General features: G+C 32.2%; 1 protein-coding gene across 1 annotated transcript in view; it reads left to right on the top strand.

Moving 5' to 3' along the window:
• The first annotated feature begins 1 nt into the window (after position 1).
• Positions 2–8959, top strand: part of LOC148275370 (guanine nucleotide-releasing factor 2-like) — a 217967-nt gene continuing 209009 nt past the window's right edge. The window contains exon 1 of the mRNA XM_088235791.1: positions 2–772. The gene's annotated coding sequence lies outside the window, so the exon portion shown is untranslated. The remainder of the gene's footprint in view (positions 773–8959) is intronic.

Here is an 8959-nt window from a genome sequence, read left to right as displayed (position 1 = left end):
TCGGCTCAGTGATCGTGTTTTGTTTATTTTTCCCCCTAAAATTTGACGTTTCCAATTTTTGAAGTGCATGCAAATCTGGTTCTAAATTGCGACTATACTCTTGTTAACAACAGTATGGCGTGCGGACAATGACCACGGAATTTTGGTGTTTTTTTATTCTTCAAATACTGCGATTTTTCCTGACAAAAATATTAAAAAATGAAACGGTCGGAGCGATAGTGTTTTGTTTAATTTTCCCTTCGAAAAGTTCGAGTAAAATCTCTGGTTTTATTATTTGTTTGTAGCGTGTGCGGACGATGAACTTAAATTTTCAGTGTTTTTTCGTTTGAGAAAGAATATTTCTTTTCCCTGGCCGTGGGCGGCCGATATTTTAATAAAAATATATCGCTCGATGATTTTTTTACTGCTGTTTTGACGCTTTTTAACTCGATGATTCAATTCCCCATTTGATCGAATCGGATTTAATATCACCTTGTGTTAAATAGCTCTGTATTTTACGGTTCCGTGGCTTGCTTTGGGAGCGTAAAGGCTTTATGTAGAAAACGACGGTAATTTACGATAAAAATGTGTGAAAACTGTCCTAACTAGACAACTTTAATTAGTTGTATGACTAGCGAAAAAAAAAGAGAAGAGCTTAATCAGTGACGCTCTTTTTATTTCGTTACTCTTTGTTTTCTTGTGACGTAACGACTGGATTATCTGATAGTGAAGTGCAAGTTTCAGTGCTATCGAGAAAAGTGTATTTTGACTCCTGAAATAAATTTTCAGCATGGTAATTTATTTTATATTACTATCCTTACTTGTGTTTTAATCTAAACGACAGTGAAATGGTATTTCTCTTATTTTGCATTAGGCATGTTTTTTCAACTTAAATTGTGATTTTTTGTACTAGTTAAGGCTGTTTAGGCGCAGTCTATTTTTGCGTAAACAATTATTTATTTATTTATTTATTTATATTTATTATGTAGTATAATAAGAAGGTGGTTGATAGGTTTCCTCATTTATGTTATTAAACATAATAACATTGTAACAATAATAACATTGTAACATTGTAACAACAATAAAAAGTTATCCTCATAATGTAATTGAGACACATTTATATAATATATATTTCTACCGACATTATTGAAACCATTGTATAAATTATACGTGTTTTAAGCGACAAAAAAACGAATAAATTACATTCCGAGGAGCTCAGTTCGGGACATAAATAATATTATCTTTTTTTAAAGCACATATTCAGAACAACAAAGAAACAAAGTAAGTTTAATATCTTTATAACTAAATATCTCACGACAGTATATAAATCAAGAAACTTTTCTTACACAAACAAAATACATATAAGTTTTGATGTACCGAAAAGGACAACTCGGCAAACCTACCAATACTGTGGCAACAATACTTCGACATCATATGGTAAAAATGCAGTCATCAATAGACTTCACTCTCTAGGTCATAAGTACCAGGACATTGGTGACTCATTTCACATGAAATTTAGTACATATAGAACGGCTCTTCTTCTTTATTTCATTGGTAATAGTTCTAGGTAACTATTTGTTACTATTGTTCAAAATTTGTTTTAAACTTCTTTATTAGTGTTTTTATTATTTTTTTATTTTTTCGTTTCTTTTCTTGATTTAATTTATAAGTAAAAAATATTTCTCTTTATCATTTTTTTTACATTATAATTTTATACATAAAACATATACTATTTACCTAAATATTAGTTTTCAATCATAATACATATATATATATATATTTAAATGTTATTCAAAATTGTTTTCTTAGTTTTTTTTTTTAACTGGTTCAAAGTATTTCAAATACCAAATTATCTTTTTTTATCGATAATTCTATAACTGGTAATATTTTATTATTTTATATAGTTTATATTTCTTAGACTTTCTTATTAATAATATTGTTTTAAATGCTCTGTATTACTTATAATTATGCTTACATGTATGTATATTTAATTGTATTTGTAAGTAATATGTAAAAGGCACTAAGTGCCGTTTATTTCAATAAAATAAAATAAAATATGTAAAAATTCATTTAATAAAAGTTGTAAATCCAGGACTAAGGGAGATAAGGTCGTTAACATCACATGCTACGCAGACGCAGTGGCAGAATCAGAAGATTAATAACGCATGAAAAATTATTTTAAATGAACCGGGTTGTGGTTCCGCGGTAGTATGGTGGACTCGCGGACCAATGATTTAAATCCTACTCTACTGCAACTCTATTTCCGTTTTTCCGGAACAAGTTATTTATGATGAAATGGTTTAAAAATTGAAATATGCAAAAAATATTAAGAACTAAAGTTTTTTTTTTTATAAAAAAAGTTTAAATACGCAAATAAACAAATGATATACAATATATGTATACAGTAACAAATAAATCATCAAAAGTCTTTACTCGAAAACGAGTTTTTATAAGAAAAATAAAATGTTTCTTTGAAATACTGAATGTATTACATCCTTATCTACATTATGCAATCATAGCTAATTTATTTATTTATTATATATATACGGCCTAAGCCAATTACAACAGCAACATGAAGAAACATAAATGCAAGAAACTGAACAAAAAGAACATAAAACTATTTAGCAAAGACAAACAAGGGCAAAACAATAATAGTATACAATATTTAAAAAAAAAACGAAAGATCAAAAACTTTGAGCTAAACCATGCCAATCCAACTTCATCCCACACTGTTTAGTCGCGGAGAGATCTACGAAAAGTCGGAAGATCTATCCCAAAAAATTCCAAGTCATGTGATGAATTGACTAATCTACACATTCTGGACATTGGGGCATAAAAACCAAAGTTGCTCTTAGAAGATTTTATAAATAGCAGATTTTGACTTCTGGTGACACGGTTGGGAACTTGAAAAGAAATTGATTGCAACAGAGATGGGACATCACTTAAAGCGTTAAGTATTTTGAAAATGCATATAAGGTCCATCTCAGTTATACGTCTCTCCAATGAAGACAGATTAAGATATTGCTCTATTTCAAAAATAAGAATAATTACCCTTTGTAATCCGAGCGACCATGCCACTTTTCTTAAAAAACGGTGTTGGACAGACTCGATATGGTCAATATGAGTCCTGTAGAATTGTTTATATGTTTATTTTTCGATGAATTTTTAAATTGGTGATTTTTATAGCTATTACACAACAATAATTGGAAATATATGTTTACAATAGAAGATCTTATTACAAAAATCCACTGTTAATTTAGTTTTCGATTCTATGGCAACTATGAAATAAAAAATAACCGACCGGTTTCAAATCACGACCCCTTCCATTCTCGAGGCATAAAACTATACTATAAAAAATAAATTATTCGAAATATTCAACTGACGAACTTCTGTTTGTGTGCAGTGAAAAATAATATGAAAAGTATTGCCACAACGCGTTGCGACGATTGGTGGAAAGAGCGTAAATTTTATTGTTTTTGGCGCAAGTCTATAAAATTCTAATTAATATTTAAATTCAAAGATTTTATAATAATTAACACGCGTTTAATTGCCCGTGTCCATATACGATGTTTTTATTATTTGAGTAGGAAGCTACGGCAACAAGACATCCGTATTTAAATATATTTAAAAAAAATATTAAGTCGTGAAATGTGCCTTTTGATGTATCAATAAAGCATGTTCCACCTACCCGTGACGTATTTTACGGCGCTGGAAGAAATTCCGACCGTACGACCTTTATGTGTGTATGTATATGTATATATACGCGTAGTATGTATATACGTGTAATATGTGTATATGTATGGGTGTATGCATACAGGATGTTCTTTAAACCCTGTCACATCCGATACCACGATGATCAGTATGGGCAAGAAGACATATTAGCATATTTAAAACAATATTTAGAACGCAGATTTTTTTTAAAAATAAAATATTTTTAAAAAAAACAAATGGTTGCTTACTTCTGCAGGGGAGAAGCGAGGGGGGCGTGGCCATGTGGTTGACGGTGTATCAGACTCCCCCCTACCCTCTCCTCGCTTCACCCTTGCAGATGTAAGCAACCATTTGTTTTTTTTAAATATTTTATTTTTGTAAATTTTATTCGTTCTAAAAGAATATTTTTATGTGCCAATATGTCTTCTTCTTCATACTGATCATCGTGGTTTCCGATGTGACAGGGTTTAAAGAACACCCTGTATGTATCAAAATGTGTATACGAGTAAGTTTATATTTTATTAGCCGGTGTTTTCAATAGTGAATTCTTATAATGTATTAAAATTTGATTGCCTAGCTTGTAACGGAGTATGTACCCTTGTTAGCTGGGCAAAGTTAACATAAAATTGTATGTATGATAAAATGTATAAATAAATAATTAATAAAAAATTCCGTAATGCATATATATTATTTATAATTAAAGAATAAGCTCAAAATGTCAGTACGTTGTACGCAATTTTTTTGCTATTTCACTTGTAAAAATATCGAACCCAGCGAGTGTAAGGTAATTCATAGGTGCATTTAATCCCAATGGGGTATTTTCACAGATCGAAAATAACGTAAAATATATTGAATAATTAGAGTGGATTTTTATGATTCTAATGATAAAAAAAAAAAAACACATGTCATCATCATTTCCTTTTCGCACCTGACGGTGCATAGGGTACTGCATTGGTACACCAATCGCAGCGTATCTTGATATTTTTTTGTTACACGAAGGTAAGGCGATTAGTCTTACGCTTCAGGTAGCAGTCTAGGGAGTGTGAAATATTCTAGTGTAAAAACACCGTTTTAAATAATATTTCGTATCAACCATGTCAGGAATCGAACCCGAGACCTCTTGTATGGTAGTCAAATGCGCTGACCATTACACCACTTTTCAAATGTTCTCATTATTATTGTTATATTTTATTTTTTTACAAGTGGAATTATACGGAGTGGCCTTTCACGAGTACGCTTTTTTCTTCTTTTTTTGCATTGTATGTACTTATGTATAGAAAACTATAATTGGCCTGTAATTTTGTTTTTCTATCAATATTCTATTTTTTGTTGTGGTTACAATGGCTGTTGTTTTCTTTCGATAAATTATATAAAATAACTATCGATGTATAAAAAACTAGTTTTAATTGATGATTTTTGCATTTAAAAACGAGCGCACACAAAACAGCTTGCGGGTGGCGTAACGTCGCTGTGACGTCACACGTCATGCCCGCCGAGTGCGCTTTCAACAAACATCACATACAAGTATGGTGTTTTAATGTAATACGTGCCGTTTGTCCCATAGGGCGCGAAACGTCTCTTTTCCAGGTTATTATAAATACGCGCCATTTTACGATAAACCGCTTTAGATAATTTTTCCAACGTCGCACGGAAAAAAGTACAATACCGTTACCATCTTGTTAGTTTGCTTATTTAAAAATAATTCTTTAATAAAAAAGGGGAAAGACGTTTTTTGTCATAAACGTAAGTATTAATATAGACTTTGATAATCATAATATGTACATCTCCCTTCCCCTCCCTATCCTCTCTTCAAGCATTCTTGTCCTAATCCCGTCCAATTTACAATATGTTCTTAAAAGAATATAAAAACATTCTTTGATTATTGAAAAGTATTTACGAGTACATGAAAATAATATTTTTATAAGTAAAACTTATATGTATTTATTTAATATGTAATATATTTTCTTTACTAACTTTGTATACTTTGTGGAAATCTGTTATTAGTTCTAAGTTTATACACTATATCTGTTTGTTTACTATAATTGTGTATGTAGAACTGTTGATTTCCCAAATAAAATAAAATAATAACATTGACGGACTAGAATTACGATTTAAAGCATTTAATTTGTGGTAAATGTAAAAAATATATTTTAGTTAACTCTACAATGCCCAATGTAGACGATCTCCTACATACCGATAATCGGTGTATAAAAGTGATTTCAAACATATTTATAACTCGGCGACTGGTTTATTATATTGTATACATACTAGCCATTATAACTTATTTCAAAAAGTCGCCACCAGGGTAAAATTTTTCGATGAAATTTAAAACAAAAAGTCAGTTGCGCTTATTCTGTTAAAATTGTAATTTAGCTTAAGTTCAAAGGGTGATTTCTTTATCGCCCCTCCCCATTCAACTACGCCATGCTGAAGCAATAGTACTTTACTCGTATATTTATTTCTGATAGGAAAATGAGAGTGGTTTAACCAAATAATGATGATCTTAACCCCATGGGAAACGACGGACCTCTTGATCTTGATGACTCGAAAGTTAAATAAGAATAGTTAGTGAGAGGCATGACAATCTTTAACCAGAACAATAATTACATAGAAATGTTCATATCAGAATAACAATGTAAATCTTAAAGATAAAGAGCTTGTTCTTCGGAGTAAACTCAGTAGGAGCTACAAAAATCTTGGGGATCCGTTGATCTCTGATAAAAATAAAAGTGACTTTCTTCGCTAAATGTTATTAAATATTTGTAAATAACCACTTACGGACTATTCTATGTCTACCGGTTTCGAGACGTACCTGTCTCTTCGTCGGGACTCCAATTAAACCAACATACAAAACCCACAATATACCTTCACCATAGTTATTGCAGAAAAATTCAAAACCAACGCGACATGCATTTTAATAAGCACATGCACTGATTAGGATAAACATGTTGGACCCTTAGATCAATAATCAAACAACCTTTCAATATAGCTCATTATACGATGTTCCATTGTAATGGTCACCCTGTACCTATTAAGGATTGGTTTGGAAATGAATATTCATAAAACAAAGATTATGAGTCCAACAGGACGAGACATTTTCATTAACAATAATAAAATCGAAGTGGTTGATGAATATATATATCTAGGACACAAAGTCAAACTTGGTAAAGATAACCAGATAGCGGAGTTACCAAGAATAATAGGGCTAAGTTGGGCTGGGCTGCTTTCGGCGAACTTAAATATATTTTTGAAAATAAAGAAGTCCCTATATGCCTGAAAAGACAAGTATATGAATCCTGCATATTGCCGGTGACATCATACGGACTAGAAGCCATGTCTATAACACAAAAAAATAGCCAGAAATTAAAATGCACGCAACGATCCATGGAAAGACAGATGCTCGGTGTATGTCTAAGAGACAGAGTAAGAAATGAAGAAATAAGGCACCGAACCGGAGTCGTGGATAACATGGATCGTGCAGCGAAATTGAAATGGCAGTAGGCAGGACACTCGGCGAGACAAAATGATGGCAGGTGGACACCCAGAATAATAAAGTGGAGACCGTGGGCAAACAAAAGAAGTGTTGGAAGGCCACAGAAAAGATGGGTCGACGACGTCGCCTCTATTGCCGGTAAAACGTGGATGATGAAAGCGGGGTGATAGGAAGGAATGGAGACGTTTGGAAGAGGCCGCCATCCAGCAGTGGAGAGAATAAGGCTGAAGAAGAAGAAGAAGAAGTAAGCCTTCCTAAATTTTATTTTATCGCCGAAATTAGAATTCCGTCGGCGCACGACGCGTCGTCTTCAATGGCGGAAGCTTAAAAATTATTATCCATAGATCTTGTCCGTGGATTAATTATTTAGCTATTGTTAATAAAGCATACTTTATGTTAATATTGCCCGGAGGATGTTGCTATTATTGTGAAATCCCGTACCTATTGTTTTCAAATCAACCGGTTGTTTTCAGAGTAACATGGCGGTGCTACCAATATCAACCGCGGCGATGTTTTAATCTTCCCGCGTTTTCGTTATTTAATGTTTGTTTAGCAAAACTACTCGGACGAATGAAGTAGCTCTGCTGATATTAAAAATCACTGACTTTTTCAATTTTGCTTGCCTACTCTCAAATAATACCTACTGTCTGAAATCTTTTCCATAAAACTGTTTAATTATGTACCTACCTACTTGTACGCAATATTTTATCTTTATATCTATGAAGCATAATGTCATTTAATACATTATTTTTATTGTTGTTTATTAGATAAGTACCTAAATATGAAAATTTATTTCAACAGAGAGGGAAAACATTTTTGAGAAGAGAATATGGAAGTCTAGGCATTTACAGGGCTTATGACCTGTCATTGGCTGGTTGTCACTTTACACACTGTGGAACGTTCACCATTCTGCCCATGTTTAAACATCCACATTTCCTCAACTCTTCCATCTGTTGACTTATGTGAAGTAAAAGAGCTGAAACCTCTATCACGTGGGTGAGATTCATCCGGCTGAACCAAATCACCTACTAGGCAACGCCTGAAAACAATTTTCCAATTTTTATACTTCTTCTTTTACCAGGTAGTAATTCAACAATGTTTGATTATGTCCAAATGCTGGCAGACTGGCTGGATTTCCTCCCTAGGGAGTTGTTCATATTTAAAGGAGTTGTTCATATTTAATTTATACTTGTATATTATTATACCATAAAACTCTTCGTTTTAATTTTGTACCTGTCATGTGAAAGCCTTCTGGGCATATACAGGGTGTTCATTGAAACCACGATGATCAGTATGAGTAAGAAGACATATTAGCACATTAAAATGTTTTTTAAAACAAATAAAATTTTTAAAAAAAAAATATTTTAAAAAGCAAATGGTTGCTTACTTCAGCAGGGGAGAAACGAGGAGCGGGGAGTCTGATACTGCTCCGCACTCCCCTCACTTCTCCCCTGCAGAATTAAGCAACCATTTGTTTTTTTAAATATTTTATATTTAAAAATTTTCTTTGTTCTAAATATTTTTTAAATATGCCAATATGTCTTCTTGCCTATACTGATCATCGTGGTTTCGGATGTGACAGGGTTTAAACAACACCCTGTACAGATAATATTTTTAAAACTTTACTATTATAATATATTTTTTAATTTATTACACTGTAATCGAAGCCCAGGTGCGAATTAAGTTTCTTCTTTAAGAAATGTTGGATACTAAATACATAATATATTAAAAATGACTTACGGTAGAACAGTCTGCTTTCAATCTCTTCCTATAATA

The sequence above is a fragment of the Micrasema longulum genome, unplaced genomic scaffold, assembly GCF_059751315.1.
Source record: "Micrasema longulum isolate JH-2025_06_02 unplaced genomic scaffold, ASM5975131v1 h1tg001441l, whole genome shotgun sequence".
Lineage (NCBI taxonomy): Eukaryota > Metazoa > Arthropoda > Insecta > Trichoptera > Brachycentridae > Micrasema > Micrasema longulum.
The sequence above is the reverse complement of the archived record's forward strand: the minus strand, read 5'-3'. Positions and strand labels throughout refer to the sequence as shown.